Raw genomic sequence first — 17,184 nt, forward strand, 5'->3', positions numbered from 1 at the left:
AAGTTAGTACACATTTATCCAGGATTCACTTAGAGTGGGACCTGCCACTTTTAAAGCACTTTATGTGCCATGACTCTCTATTCTGTTATGGCTGTAAAGCACTGTCTGCATGCTTAAAGCACATTAAGTGCAACATCTGGACCTAGCCTATATATATAAGCTAGTTTTTTTTTTCTTTTGTTCAGTAACAAACTTGTTGCTGCTTTCACAGTGTTCAAAAATAAAGCAAAATTACATACATGAGGGAAAAGGGTCTTCATCCTAACTCCTCTCCAATGAACTGAACACAGAAATATGGACTAGAATAAATAAATAAATATGGACTAGAACAATAATTAAATGTGCTTCAAATGTTAAATGTAAATGGATAAAAGTATGTGTGTGGGGGGGGAGGTGTTATTCACAGCTTTTCAGTACTCCCATGTTGAATCAGAAATGTCATGTTCCTTCTCCTCCTCTCCAGCCATCACTCAGGGTCTTCCAAATGGTCACTGCTGGTGTCTTCTGAATCATTAAGTACCGTAGGAAGCCAGCATCTGCTCATTTTGATAAGTGAAATAATTTATATGTTCCTTATAGAAAAACACTTTTTTTCTATTGCATAGTACAGCACAGCAGGCAATAAAGTGGTTCTCCAAATAGGTACTTGATGATGGAGAGAAGATGACAGTCAGCAATGTTGGCCACATATCTTTCTTTCTTTCCATTTTGAAATGGAAGTCTGAATACACCCAGTAGTACTTATGTTTTATGACTCCCTGAAGAAAGTGAGTTTCCAGAATAACCTGATTTGCACCAGGGATTACCCAGTGATAGCATCCTGTGCCTAAAAGTGATCTGTATTTGCCTTATTTCTGTCTTCAGAGGTACAACAAGGCAATTACTTGTCTGATCATTGGATCATCTATGCTGACTAGTTCTGTGATGTCAAAGTGCCTCAGAATATCTCTTAGTCTCTTCATGAGCAGCCAGCCAGTGGGAGATTGACAGATGGAAGCTCTGCCTAATCTTGCTTGCATGGAAAGAGAGGGATACTCTTCTACTGTTTCTGCTCGTAGAGACAATCCAGCATGTAAAAAGTAAAATTTTATCTGCTGACCATCTTGGACTTCATCTGGTAACATGGTAGTTTGAGTGACTCCTGATCTCACTAAAGTTACTATAAAGCATCCTTGCTATAAATTTCTTCCTTCATCTGCACAAATTCCCCCACAGTCAGAGTAAGGCAGTAAGCAATGCAAGAGATGTGGAAAACCATTATCATGTACTGTCCTTATGAGGTTTACTCTATCATCTGCTTACCTTGCAGACTTTTTAAAGGGCTTCAGCCACTTCTCTATCACGAAAACTCAGACAGGAAGAATATACATGTTGCCAGTACATTCTTCATGATGCTGCTTATACAGTGGACCATCACAGTAGTCCTCAGCTGACTGCCCTTGGTCCACATGTCATATTCCAGGTGTACCCCACCATCTTTGTAGTAATCCAGATCTGATAGAAGTACACACATCTGGCACTACTTTATCACAAAAAAGGAGCAGCTTCAAGTCTATCACTTGGAGACTGCTATAGCCAGAAGAATTTGAATCTCTTCTAGAGACTCGCATTCATTGTTGCATCCTAAAGTGCAACAAGGAGGAATAGTGCTTGCGAAGAGCTGTGTGCAGACATTTTCTGAGTCTACTCATACAGAGCTGTTGAAATGATTCTTTTGAATCATATTCACTTGAATCAGAGCATCAGGAGAAAAAAGCCTACTTGCTTTGCTGGGACTGAGATTAAAAAGGTGCTGGGAAGTGACAGTTATCTGGCGGCTGTATGCCAACAGGTTGTAGAGTATGACGTGGAATATTCATTCCAGATTTGATTCTTTGACATGCCGAGCACTTATAACCCTGCCTAAACTTAATAAGGGTGTTTTGTACTTAGCAGAAGTCACTCGAGTCCTTGCCAGACTGATCCCAGAAAACTAAGGAAGACATTTTCTAAGAGCAAAACCAGCTCATTTTGTTGTTTCCAAATCTGAGCTATCACAAAAAAATGTTTTCATCACTTTGCTTCAAATTAGAGATAAAGTGGTGGCAGTCATGTTTGTGATATACCAAAAAAATAAAATAGCTTACAGAGTGCAAACACCCATCATTTATCTGACGGAGTTTCTTTTCTTTCAAAGCAGCAAGAAAGTTATGCATGTTTCTTGGAGGTCCCCTCCCCCTGCCCTCCATTTTCAGGATTAGAATCTGTGTTACTGCTGCCTGAAGGCAAGAAGACAGAAATAGCAAAATAAAATAAAATAAAATAAAATAAAATAAAAACCATTGTTAAATGGCAGTTTTTGTTTTCCTGACATATTGCTAGGCATGCAAGGCTTTTTGAAGCTTCTCTGTGCAGCTGTTTATTCTATTCACTGGGTAACACTGTGGTTTTGCATTTCAAACATCAGATTTTACAGAATCCAGTATCTTATGGTTAAAATGACTCATGCTTTTGGAATTTGATTTTGACATATAGGCGCCTACTTTAGGAATGATGGTGTTGGATGTTTCTGTTGAAGTCTCTCTTTGTGGGTTTAAAAATGTTTAACTCTTACCATTTGGCTGCATATGTAGCACTGAGAGATTTTCTACTTCAGCAGTGTGATTTTTGTTCTTTTCTTTTTAAAGAAACCAACACACATTTCATTTCCAATTGTGTTATTTCAAACACTTTTGCTTCTCAATCTTGTTTACCCCTTGTATTTTGTAGTTACTCCTTCCTTAGTTAAAATGAAACTTCTATATTCTGTTATTTTCCTTTTAGGCTGCCAGCATTTGCTGTTTTATCACACATCACAATATGTATTGCTTTTATTAAAGTCCCATCTCTTTGAATTATGTAATTACGTGCTTTTACTTTTTTTTTCAAATTTTGAGCTTCATGGTTACGGAGTAAAAGGTTGAAAATACAACCCAAGTGCACCAAAAGGATCTGAAACCATATTTTTCGGTGTTTCATGTTTTTTTAATAGCTCATAATTTTTAAGGCATTCTCATCAGTTTTGAGCACCCAATTTATGATTTGTTTCTAAGAACCTGATTCAACTGACTTAGGTGAACAGAAACGTGGAACCCTTGAATGCCATCAGAAATGGGTAAACTTCTATCCAGTCCTGTCCAGATCAGCTTTACCCTCAATCAATGGCACACCTAGGATTACTGCCTTTTATTGACGCATTGGATAGCAAATGTAAATTTACTACAGCATACATTTGTCATTGCAGTTTGTCACACTTTTTTGTGCCCCTCTATTTCAGGAGCTTTAGTCTCACTCTTCAACTCACTGACACAGGCTACTAGACTGGAACAAAGCGCTGTGTGAAACATAAGGAAAAAAAGAAGAAATCATAAAAGAAAGTTGGCTGTATCCACTATTATGGGTCTTAATCCTCCAAGCAGTGCAGGTTCTGGAACATCAGCCAAAGAGCTCAGAGAGGGGGGCTGAAAGGAATAAAATGCTGATGATATTTTCTCTGCTGCAGTTACAAGAACAAAGGTCACTGGCAAACAGCCAAGGCAAAGAGTTCCTTCAAAAGAACAGCTTGGTGTCAGTGCTAGTTATGACCTACCAGTATGTCAACCATGGATACCAGTGAACAATATCCTCTAATAACTGCACTTTCTTGTACTATAGCCATCATCACAAAGAGTGATTACTTCTTCAAGTTGCTATATTAATGATACATGTCCTTCTCTAATTCCAATCTGTCTAGCACATAACTGTAGGGGAAGGTAGGAAAATGTAAAATATAAGAATGACTCTGAATCAGAAAAGAAATAAGACAGTAGCTCTGACTAGGATACTCATGTTGCTATATCAGGGGGCAACCTTTTTGGCAGGCGTGCCACAAAGTAGCCCTACACCCAACCCAAGTGCCACTCTGATCACATTGCCTTGCCCAATCTACTGCTTGGCTTTTTGCCCCCATCCCCATGTTTCCTGTCTCATGTGCTGTTCTACATTCTTCCCTGTGCTTCCTGCCTGATTTGCTGATCTACTTTCTGTTTTCTGCCTTGTCTACCACTGTGCTGCCTGTCACCTCTCCAGTCTGCCACATGCCACACACAGAGAGGCTACCCAGGACTCAAGTTGGCCACCCTGTACTATAACATGGGAATTTCAGGCAATGTTTTTTGGCTTTCTGTGAAGCTTCTTCCCACCCAACCACAAAGCACTACCTTCCATATGAACTCGCTATTACAAATAACTTTCCAATAATATTCCTTTAATATATATAAGTGTAAGTGAAATAATATGAAGAAATGAAATACGATGAAGAGGTGGTATTCAGTTGTGTACTAGAGTATAACACCTACTAAAGGGTTAAAATAAAAAAGAATGGGAAGTGTAGCCAGAAAAAATTCAGAACAATAAAATATTGTATGTGAAATATCTTACCCAAAACAGTAGTAGAAGACGTATTGCTTGGAACATACATTACTATATGTACAGTGTGAAAGTGAAAGACTGATCAGAAAGATTTCTCCCATCCATAGCAGCTTATAAATGACATGCATACATTTGGTATCATATATACTGAAAATTGTGAAATTGTTGAAGTCATAAAATGCATAGTGTTCTGAAAGGAAGAGTGCGTTCACACTGAATACCTCTCTGTCCATTTAAAGGCTCGTACTGACAGTGATTAAAAGGAACACTATCCAGCCTATAATACCCAGAAGGATAGCAGCTTTAAAGATGAATATGTCTAGATGGGATAAAGGCAGTGGAAGTGTGAGTAGAGGGGATAGCCTGAGGGGAAAAATATACAAGTCTGCTTGTCCTGCTGATTAAACACCCAGTAATACATATGAGTTCAAACCCATAAAAAAACAAAATAGAAAGAACATGTGAATGAATAATAAAACATACAAAACAGACATCATGGTGCATTGTTGTTGTGCTATCAATGAAATGCACTGCAAAGCTTCTCCTTCATGCTACACGGTTGGTATTGTATTGGAACCACTATCAAGGGCAGCACATTGAAGGATCATTGCTTTAATGCATCACAAATTGTGTTACAACTTGCAAGTGAAAATAGATTCTTTCTGTGCCTACACAGAAAATACACTAAGTAAGGCTGAGCTTGAGAATGTCTGTTGAATATTAAAGCATGTCCCAACTGTGTGTTTCTGTGATGTTATAGTCTTCTATATACATGTAGCACTGCCATCTGCTGAACAGTTTTCATGTTATTCCAATTGACTACAACTTCTAAGCATGTCCTAGTAACTATTTACAATGTATTGTACAAAGATAGATTTATTTGAACTCTCAGTAATCTCTTATTATAGAAGGTATAATTAGTTAGTCTATCTGTTAGTCTATTAGTTAGTCACCTGAAAATGAAAAAAAAACAAAACAGCACTGATCTTTTTTCTTAGTGGTGGAACAGTTAATATTAGGATGTAGTGGAATAATTTGAAAGGCATCTTCCTCTACAAAGAGCTGTTAGAATATCATGATTAGAGAAGACTGTTTATATAGTTGAGAGGGAAACCCCGCCCTAAAATGCTTTTAAAAATTTAACATCGGCTGCCTATAATCTTCTAATTTTAACTCAATTTTTTACATTTTTGTTGGCAGAAATTTTATATTGATTTATAGCTTAATAATTTTCACTTCAAACCACATTTCATTTTTCAGTACTTACTAACAAATACATTTTTAGCTAATGGAGAAAAAAATCATGATGTAGATTATGCATAGCATTTCATTTTGGGTGAGAACTATGTTCTTATTGCACATTTATCAATGTTGGGAAATCAGCTGGTGGTCTTACTTTCTATATCATGAAATTAATCATCACGACTGGAACTAATATGCATGTAATAGAGAGTCTCAACAGAGAGGCTAATAAATGAAAAGGCAAAGAATCTCAGCTATACTCTTGTACTAATGTTCTTTTCAGGTCAAAGTTACTGGGCGCGTCTACACGTCACCATACAGTGACATTGCTATGGTGCTATGCTTTAGTACTTCCTTTTGGAAGTAGTGTACCGCTATAGCAACATAGCATGTCATTAAGTCACTGTAGGGCGATGTGTAGACATGCCCACTGTGCAGCACAAAACTGTAAGAAAGCTTAATATGCCACTTCACGTACTAAACTGGGATAACATCTCAGCTCATGTGCTTGTTTTTGGTCAGTTCAATTCTTTACAAGGGTCACGTGTGAGGGAAGGCTGCCAAAGATCTGGTGCATGTCAAAAGTCACCGGCGACCCAAATCCTGAAAAGATCTAAACCAGGTGTCAAGCTACCACCTGGTATCACTGATGTCTGGCTGTTTTAAAGTTCTGGAGCACCTGATTCTACAGTGCATAGTACCAGAGGTGGAGAACATCCTAAGCATCAATCAAGCAGGTTTCCAACAAGGTTGAAATACGTTTGACCAAGTACTTGCACTAACAACATTCAGTGAAAATAGTTTTCAAAGGAACCACAAGAAGGCACTGTTTTCCTTGACCTCATAGCAACCTATGATACTGCTTGGCACACCAGTCTGCTTGTAAAAATAACAAGAGTCGTACCTGCATGGGTGACTGATGTTGTCAAACTGCTGCTTCGCAATAGACAGTTCAGGATGCACATAGGTGAGATGACAGACCAATGGACTGCCGAGGGATCTGTGCTTGCTCAGACCTTGTATAACCTTTACACCAATGACCTACCACAACCCAATCATGGAAATTTGTTTATGCTGACAGTATCTGCTGTGGATTTCAGGCCCAGACTTCTTCTGAGCTAGAACATACTCTGAATTGTAATGTCACAAAGCTGACTGACTGCTGCAAGACTTGGTGCCTCCAGCCAAGTGTCAGTAAGATAATTTCCAGTGTTTTCCACCTATACAATGCCAATGCTGCCTGGGAACTGAACATCTATGTGAATGGTTAGAGGCTGAGGCATGAAGCGTGACCCATCTACCTGGGCATGATGCTAAACCAGACATTAAGCTACCATGAAACACTTGAAAAAGACAACAAAGGAAGTTAAGACACAAAACAACCTCCTTAAGCTAGCTGGGTCATTGTGGGTACAAGAGTCTCAGCCCTAAAGATGTCAGCTCCTGCCATCTCATATTCTGTGGCAGAGTACTGTGCATCAGTCTGGAACTGGTCATCACACATCAAATTTGTTGCTGTGCTGCTACATTCAACAATGCATTTCATCTTGGGAACTCTTCAACCAATCCCCCTACCACGTCTACCAGTCCTATGCAAAATTGTTCCTCCTCATATCCAGTGGGTAGTTGCCCCTAGCAAGCTACTGCAGAAGATTGATGCCAATCCAAGCCTGCTGCTGTATGACAATTCCTTAAATCTACCTGCTGCACGTCTACCATCAGGACACCCACTGTGTCCAAACTGCTGCACCAGGACTACATGGGGGGGACCCTCTGGTCTGAGGAATGAAGGTTAACATTACCACCAAACAAGCTCCTTATCACAGATTCTACAATCGTACTACCACCTGGCTTTAACCTGCCGCACCATCAGCGGGCCTTGCTGAATAGGTTCCAGACTGGGTGAGGTCTGTGTGCAGTCGACCTTCACTGTTGTGGTCTTTGCAACAACCCAGACTGTAGCTGCGGCAAAACACACACCATGTTGCATATTGTCCATGACTGCCCACTGACTAAGTTCAGTGGTGGACTACAGGAACTACACATGGCTACCGAGGATGCTGTTACATGGCTTGACAATTGCACACACACTGACTGACTGACTGGATCAACATTTAAAAGCATTCGTATATGTGAGTGCATTAATTTCTGCATACCTGCAGTAGATTCTAAGATGCCATCAATGTGAAAGGTTGGTACTTCTACCTCTTTAACCTATGCCTACTCCAGTTGCCATACCCACCTGTCTTCCTCAGAGCTATAATGCCCAACATATGAGTGAGAGCCATAATATTTTTTGCTCAGGATGGAACCAAGGTGTGGAGACCCAGACCCAGCCTACTCTACATTGCCTATTAGAATCCCTCCATGAGCAATTATTTTACAAAACACAATCTAGTTAGAGGTGATGCAGAGAAGGCTGAAGTATTTAATGGTCTTTTTTTACTTCATTCTTCACAAATAGGGGTGCCTACCAGATGAAGAGAGCAGTTGACAGCAAAAGCGAGAAAGATGATAGCCCAAAATAATGGCAGAACAGGTGAGGAATTACTTAGAGAAGCTGGATGCTTTTAAATCATTATAGCCTGAAAGAATGCAACCTAGGGAATTGAGGGAATTGGCAGAGGTAACTTCAGACCCATTAACTATCTTCTTAGAGAACTTGTGGAAGTCAAATGAGGCCCCGTATGATTGGAAAAGAGCAAGTATAGTGTCTTTATTTAAGAAAGAGAAGATGGAACTGAGAAAGCAAAGACCAGTAAACCTGACTTGGATATGTGGAAACACCATAGGGCAAATCCTCAAGAAATCTACTGTGAAGCACCTAGAGAAGAACAAAATGATCAGAAAGAGCCAGCATGAGTTTCACAAGAGCAAGTCATAGCTGTCCAGCCTGATTTCCTTCTCTAAGGAGACAGGTTCTGTGGATGGGGGAGAGCAGTGGATGTGGCATACCTTGACTTTAGCAAGGCTTTTGACATGGTCTCTCACAACATTTTCATTAATAAGCATAGAAATACAAACTAGATGAAAGTCACTGGCAATCCCTTGAATTGAGGATAATCTCTACCATAGCTCATTGATGGGTTTTAAGGTGACTTAAGGGGCTAAACCCTGAGCCACAGATCCATCTGCAGAAGCTGCAAATATTTCCACAGGGGAGAGTAGGCTGCAGGCTGAGATCCCTTTCTTTTTCCTTCCACCACTCTCTTTTCTCTGCTTTGAGGGCAATATACTTTACCTCAAAATTGGATGCCTCTTGGTTGAGGTTGCAGCACCACTGGAATCAGCTGGCAGCCAAGTCCTCCCAACTCTTGATGTTGGCATCTGTTTTCTTGTGGTATGCCTTTAATGTGTCCTTGTAGCATTTTCTCTGGATACCGTGAGATCTCAGGCCATTACTAAGCTGGGAGTAGAGCACTGCTTTGGGAGTCAAAAGTCTTGCATCTATACACAACATCCAGTCCAGCAAAATTGGTGGTTGAGGATCACCAATTCAATCCTAGTAACATTAGCTTCAGAAAGGATGCTTGCATTTGTGTGACTATCTTTCCATTTGATGTGAAGGATTTTCTACAGGCATTGTTGATGATACCTCTCCAGGCTTTTGAGGGGACTAGATGAATTAATGAGAAGTAGATGACTGTCATAAAAAATGGAGAACAGACTTGGGGCAATGATACATCCTTGCTTGATCCCAGTTAGGATGATAAGTAGATCTGTCTCTGATCCACTGCATAGAACAGTCACAGTCCTCTGGTAATGGAGAAGCCTCTGGACATCTAAATCTGGCCAGTACTTTCCACAAGGCTTTGCAATTGATGGAATCAAGGGTCTTGATAGGTTAATAAAGGCTATATACAGGTGCTGATGTTGTCCCCAACACATTTTTTGGATCTGGTGGGCAACAAAGATCATGTCAATTGCTCCACAGGCTGGTCTGAAACCATACTGAGATTCTGGCAGGACTTCCTCAGTGAGAGGTAGGGGATGGTTCAGAAGGATACAGGCAAGAATTTTCCCTGGTGTAGAAATGAGGACAAGACCTCGATAGTTCACACACACTTGTCTCCTTTTTTGATGATAGTTATGATCTTGGCATTCCTCAGGTCCCCAGCAATCTCTTCATTGTTCCAAATTTGAAAAATAAATTTATGGAATCTCTGTACCAGTTCCTCACTCCCAGCCTTGTAGATTTCAGCAGGCATGCCATCTGGTCCAGTAGCCTTGTTGTTCTTTGTTTCCTTGGTGTCAAGCCAGATGTCTTCTAGGATAAGAGGTCTCATGAGGGATCCCCTTTCAGGGTATTGGGGGATGGACACAATGGCAGAATCTGTCAAAGTTAACTTACAGTTCAGGAGTACCTCAAAGTACTCTTTCCATATAGCTTGGTGAGATTCACTGTCTTTGAGGAGAGTTGAGGTGTCCTGTGATTGCAAGAAAGTAGGACCATGGGAAGCTGAGCTGTAAATGGGTTTCATTGCCTGGAAAAAAACTATGCGTGTCATGGCCGTCAAAATACAGCTGAATATCCCTGGTTTTATCTTGAAACCAGTGATTTTTAATTTCCTGGATCCTCTTTTGAGCTTCAACTTTAAAGAGCTGATAAATCTCCTCCTTCTGGTGAAATGAGGTGTCATCTTGTCAAGCAAAATGAGCCTTTCTCTTCCAGTTGAGGACAGCTTGGATCTCAGCATCACTGTCATTGAATCAGTCTTGGGGTCAATGAGTGGTATAACCAACGGATCCAGCACAGGCCACATAGACTGTGGTTTAAACCCCCTTTCAGAGTTCCTCAATGTTGCCTTCAGTTATGGACAGGACAGAGATCTTTTCATGGAGACAGTGTTGTAGATCTTTACAGACCTTTTGTTCTTGAAGAGATATGGTGTTGAGAATCCTTCACATTGCTTTTGGCTATTTTCAGTGTTTTGGGGCAAGCTGGATGTTCATAATTAATCTGAAAACATGATGATCTGTCCAGCAGCCATCAGTTCCTTACATGTATCAGGTGACATAGACATCTATTGGATGATGGGCTCTAACAATAATGCAGTCAAGGAAGTGCCAATGCTTAAGAGAAAGGGTGTCTCCAGGTGGTCTTTTATCACAAACACCACTGTGCCTGAAGACAGTGTTTATGATAAAAAAGATCATACTCAGCACATTTGCACAAGAGACAGATGCCATTGGAGTTGGCTTTCCCTGTAGAGCAGCCAGCAGGTGGGTTCAGGTCCAATTAGGTTGTCACCTAACTGCAGGGGGATGCCTGATTGGAAGAAGGCTGGGCAGAAGAAGTATAAGCCCAGACCCTTGGAGTAGGCCCAGCAGTTACATCTGGGGAGCTGGAGAAGTAAAGTCACCTGGCCTGAGGACAGCAACTCTTGTAACACCTGAAGGTTGGGTTAGAAACTATGGGGATGGAGGAGGTTCCTTATGGTCCTGGGTAAGACCTGAAACTGCACCCTGCTATGTTTGGTCGGTGTGGTGGGACTGCCTGTGGCAGGGCAGGCCCCAGGAAATGCCACATCTGTGCCTCTCCAGTAACAGGCAAGGATGAGGCACTGGAAAGCCTGAGCCCCCACTGCCTTGTGGGTCATCCTGTGGAGGGGAAAGCCTTGGGGCCAAGGTCCATCAGGAGGGACCTGAGAGCTATGGAGCATGGTGTGGCCCAGTGAGGGGGCAGAATGAAAGGGCCCAGTGAGAGGGTAGAGTGTGGCCCAGTGAGAGGCAAGGGGAGTGGTCCAGTGAGGTGTTAAAGGGTGAAGGCTCACTGAATGGGGCCTGAGGCCTGAGTGGGCCAGAAGCCAAGTGCAGCCCAGCAAGGAACCAGGGGAATAGTATATGGAATTGGATGCTACCTGCAAGGCATGGGACATAGTGTAGGGATGGCTCAGAGCTGTGTCATTGATCCAGTACGTCAACGCCGCAAAATGGACCAGCCTCCCTCATTTATATATCCATTTTCATCAAGGCATGACAGATGAGTGCAGGGCCAGACTGCCTGAAAATGGGAGGGAAGGGGCATCTACCTCTTCAGCTGTCCGGTATCCATCCTGCCCCGCCTTACACCTTCCTTCCCAGCAGTGTCATTCCAGAGTTCCAGATCGTTCTCAACTCTGGCATTGAAATCACTAAGAAGAATGATCTTGTCCTCCTTGTGAATATTAGTCAGAACATAGTCAAGTTTGAGGTAGAATGTTCTTTAGCATCATCGGCATCATCAAGCTTTGAGGCATATGCACTGATGACAGTGGTGTACTAGTTGTTGCTGAGTTTAAGATGGTGGATCCTACAACATTCATTAATGCCCAGAGGAACTTCTGTAAGTTGACTGATGAGCTGATTCTTGATGGTGAAGCCAACACTGAATGCATCTGTCCTGGGTGTAGCTTCCACCCTCTTTCCTCAGCTGACTCTCATCTAGCCATTTTGTCTCATTCTGAGCTACAATGTTGTACCTCTCTGGAGATGATGGCAGTTATTTTTTTCTGGCTGCTGGTTGTCTTAGTTAACCATCAAGGTTTGAATGTTCCACATTGCAAAAATCATAGTCTTCTCATGATGATTTTGACTGCAGAGGGAGTGATCCCACTAGATGTGGTTATCCAGCCAGGAACAGGTATGACAGCTTAGGTTTAGAGCACTTTTTCTAGTCCCTTCCTCATGTGGGGTGAGCAGAGGGGATTCTGAATAGGACTGATCAGTCATGGTAGCAGCTGCTGAGTTGCACCTCTGTCTCAATCCAAGTGCAGGATGACCACCAGGCTACCACTGTCTGCATACAGAATCATGGGTGGAGACTGCCAGATTCACTAGTCCTGTCTCCATCACCACTGATTCATCATAACAGAGATTTTGGAAGTTGGTGCAAGAGAGCATGTTGTTCCCTGTGGTGGAAGCCTGTTCATTACTTTGTTTAACATGAGGAAGCTGGTGCATGGAAACAGCAACCAAATGATCTTGACAAGGTGAAGATCTGGACCCAATGCCCTAGATGACAGGAGACTTCCATTTTGCTGCAGTTTTTTTCTGTCTTTACAGTTGTTAACATTCTGACAACTGCTTCTGCCTGATCCACTGCTGAGGACTTGGGGCTGGGCTGTGGTTTGTCTGGAACCTCCCCCCAGACCTCTTCACCATGGGTGGCCCTACAAGAGGCATGAGATTCTAGGTAACATAGCTCTGTGGATCACTGGGACATACAAGCCTCTCCACCACTACAAGGTCTCAGTCCATGGTTTCAGGGTCTACAGAGGCATTAGGGCAAGTGATTAGAGCCAGGGGGTTTACCAGTATATGTAGTCAGGGGGCAAGCTGATGTCAAACCAGTGTTCACATGCCATGCTAGGGGGTTATCAAAAGTGGATGTCAGGAAGCAAAAAGAAGTCAAACTGGAGTTCTGAAGTTCAGGGACTGAGTACATGGACAGGAATGCAGGAGCAAGCACCAGGAAAGTCACATGAATGAGAACTACTCATAGACTGAAACCAGTTTTTTGCATAGCAGGGACCAGGTGCTACAAGAGACACCTAGAACCAATCATCAGGTTGAGGCTCAGCTGGCCCAGCTTAAGGGGTTCAGCGTTACTGACAGCCTAGGAGACCAGCTGCAGTGCAGAAGCCTTACACTCAGAGAGGTACATGAAAGTACTGTAAGGTGAGTATATATCTGGTTGGATCATCCTGATCAACAAATAGTCACAATTGGCTCAGTGTCTAGTTGGGAGGAGGTATCAAAGGGGTTCCCTAGAGGTGTGTCCTGAGTTTGATACTGCAGAATATCTTCTTTAATGATTTAGACAATGGGATTGAGTGCATGCTTAGCAAATTGTGGATGACAACAAGTTGAGTGGAATTGCAGACCCTCTAGGAGTGTAAGCCTAGGATCCAGATTGTCAAGGATAGACAGGACAAAAGGTCCATAATCAACCAGGGCAAATACAAAGTCCTGTATTTGAAATTTCATAGATTTCATAGACATTAGGGTTGGAAGGGACCTCATAAGATCATTGAGTTTAGCCCCCTGCCCCATGGGCAGGAAGTCAGCTGGGCTCACAGGATCCCAGCAAAATAAATATCCAATTGACTCTTAAAGGAATCCAGAGTAGGTGCTTGCACCACCTCTGGTGGCAGTCTGTTCCAGGCCTTGGAGGCTCAGACTGTAAAGAAGTTCTTTCTTATGTCTAGCCTGAAATGGTCTTGGAGAAGTTTATGACCATTTGACCTTGTCATCCCATGGGGCGCTCTGGTAAACAGATGTTCCCCCAGGTCCTGATGTATACCCCTTATATACTTATAGGCAGCCACCAGGTCCCCCCTGGGCCTGCGCTTTTCCAGGCTGAAGAGTCCCATTTCTCTCAGCCTGTCTTGTAAGGTCTGTTTTCCTGACCTCTGATTATGCATGTGGCTCTCCTCTGGACTCTCTCAAGCTTCTCCACATCCTTTTTAAATTGTGGAGCCAGAATTGAACATAGTACTCCAGCTGTGGCCTCACCAAGGTCGAGTACAGCAGGAGGATGACATCCTGGGATTTGCTTGAGAAGCATCTATGGAGGGATGCAAGTCAGCGTTTTGCTCGCTTTGCCGGCTGCAACATCACATTGGTGGCTCATATTCATCTTGTGGTCAATCATGACCCCCAAGTCCCTTTCAGCTGTGGTGCTAGCAAGCATAGCACTGCCGAGCCTATAAGCATGCTCCAGGTTTTTCTTCCCAAGGTGGACTACCTTGCATTTTTCAGAGTTCAAGACCATCAGCTTTTCATCTGTCCATTTTCTGAGCCTGCCAAAATTGGCCTGGATCACCATCCTGTCCTTGTGTGTGGACGCTTTTCCCCAAAGTTTGGTGTCATCAGCGAACTTGGCCAGTCCACTTCTGACACACATGTCCACATCACTAATGAAGATGCTAAAAGAATAGGCCCAAGGACAGAGCCTTGGGGTACCCCACTGGTCACGGCATACCACAATGATTAACTTCTGTCACTTACCACTCTCTGGGACCGACCTCAAAGCCAATTCCCCAGCCAGTGGACTGTGATGTAGCCAAGGCCACAATTGGCCAGTTTTTCTATAAGATTATCATGGGATACAAGATCAAAAGCTTTTTTAAAGTTGAGATATATGATATCAATCTATTCTCCCTTGTCCAGATGATATGTAACCTGGTCGTAGAAGAAGATGAGTTTGGTCAGGCAAGATCTACCCACAACAAACCTGTGCTGGCTATCCCTCAAGAAGTTGCCTTCAACCAGTTTGTCAAGAATGGTCAGTTTGATGATTTTCTCCAAGATCTTACTGGGGATGGAGGTCACGCTGATGGGCCTGTAGTTTCCCAGATATACTTACCTCCCTTTCTTGAAGATAGGCACCACGTTGGCCTTCTTCCAATCTTCTGGCACTTCGCCTGAGCACCATGAGTTCTTGAAGATCCATGCCAGTGGCCGAGCTATGATGCTTGCCAGCTTCTTAAGTACCCTGGGGTGTAAGCTGTCTGGGCCAGCTGACCTTGAAGGAGTCCAGCCTCTCAAGGTGTTCCTTCACATGGTCAACATTGATGAAGGATAACAGTTCTCCCTCACCCTGGTCATCCCATACCATATTGATTAGGGCCATCCCTTGGGACTGGTGAAAAACAGATGCAAAATACCCATTGAGCAGGTTGGCTTTTTCCTGTGCGTCGGTTGTCAGTTGACCCATATGGTTTAGTAGGGGTCCAATGTTACGCTTGCTTTTCCTCCGGCTCCCCACATATCTAAAAAAGGACTTTTTATTGTCCTTGATATGTGTAGCCAGTTGGAGTTCAGTTGCAGCCTTGGCTTTCCTGGTTCACTCCCTACAGGTCCAGACCAGTGCAGAGTACTTCTCCTTTGGGGTGGATCCAGCCATCCATCCTTTATAGGCCTTTCTTTTTAGTTGCAGGAGGTCCACTAGTTCCCTGCAGAGCCAAGGGGGCTGCTGTGCCCCTTTGCTGCCTTTCCTCTGAGACAGGACAGATGTTGCTTGTGCTTTCAGGATCGCTCCCTTGAGGAGCAACCACTCTTCCTGAACTCCCCTTCCCTTTGGGTCATGGTCCCTTAGCTTGTCCCTCCTGAGCTTGTCAAAGTCAGCTTTCCTGAAGTCGAGGACTTCTGCTTTGCTGACTGACTTGCCAGCTTTATGGTGGATGGTGAAGGTGATCAGCTCATGGTCGCTGTCTCCTAGCTTCGCTTCAATCATTAGGTTGCCAATTAAGTCGTCCCTTATTGCCAGTACCAGGTTGAGCAGCACTTTGCCTCTCATTGGTCCATAGACTTTTTGAGTCAGATAGAGCTCATCCATACACATGAGGAAGCTTGGTGACTGTTCAGATTTGACTGAGTGCTCTTCACACAAGATGTCAGGGTAGTTGAAATTTCCCATGACAACCATGCACTGGAAGCCTGCAGCCTCAGCCACTTCCCTGGTGAATTCCTGGTCAAGCTCTTGATCCTGGCTAGGAGGTCTGTAGTAGACCCACACCATTGTGTCCCCTGTGCCTTGTTCACCATGGCTTTTGACCCAGAGTGTCTCCAATCATCCCCCCTGGGTGCCAATGTCAGCTTGCAGGGACGTGTAGCTTTCCTTGATGTAGAGAGCTACCCCTCTGCCCCTTTTGTCCACACAATCTCTCCTGTACAAGGTATAGCCATCTATACCTGTAGCCCAGTCATAGGTGGAGTCCCACCAGGTCTCCTTTATCCCTATGAGATCGTAATCCTTTTGGCTTAGCAGGAGGACCAGTTCCTCCTGTTTGTTCCCCAGGCTCCTTGCATTGGTGTACAGGCACGTAAGTGTCCCATTGGGGGCCCTTGCCTTTCCTTCAGATTGCTCTGGGGCTGGTGTAGGGGTGGGTTCCCTTAAGTGCCTCAGCTTGCTGAGTTTACAAAAACCACCTAATGGGCTTGCAGTGGCAATACTCCTCCCATCCCCTGGTGGGTTCAGTTTAAAGCCAGGTCAAGCAGGTCAGTTGAGAAAAGCCTCTTCCCCAGTGTACACAAATTGCATACACAAATACAGACTGGGGAATCATTGGGTAGGCTGCAGTACTGCAGAGAAGGACTTAGAAGCTACCATAAGCTGATATGAACCAACCAGAATGCTCTTGTTGCAAAACAAATCAACAGTATAGTGAATTGTTTTAGCAGGATTCTTGTCACTTGTAAATCAAGGTAAATTATATTTTTCAACTCTGTTCAGCAGTGGTCAGGCCACTCCAGGAGGACTGTGTCCTGTTTTGGACTCCATACTTCAAGAAGGATGTGCACAGATTGGAAAAAGTGCAGTGTGGAGCAACAACAATGATTAGAGGCCTAGCAAGCATGACTTCTGAGGACAGGATGAAAAAGCTAAGGTTATTTAGTCTGTTGAAAGGAAGACTGAGGTGGGATTTGATGTCTTAAAATATCTAAAGGGTGATTATGGAGAGGATGGATATAGACTATTTTCTGTGGCCAAAGGTAACAGGACTAGAAGCAATGTCCTCAAGCTTCAGC

Source organism: Alligator sinensis, unplaced genomic scaffold (assembly GCF_000455745.1).
Source record: "Alligator sinensis unplaced genomic scaffold, ASM45574v1 scaffold240_1, whole genome shotgun sequence".
Lineage (NCBI taxonomy): Eukaryota > Metazoa > Chordata > Crocodylia > Alligatoridae > Alligator > Alligator sinensis.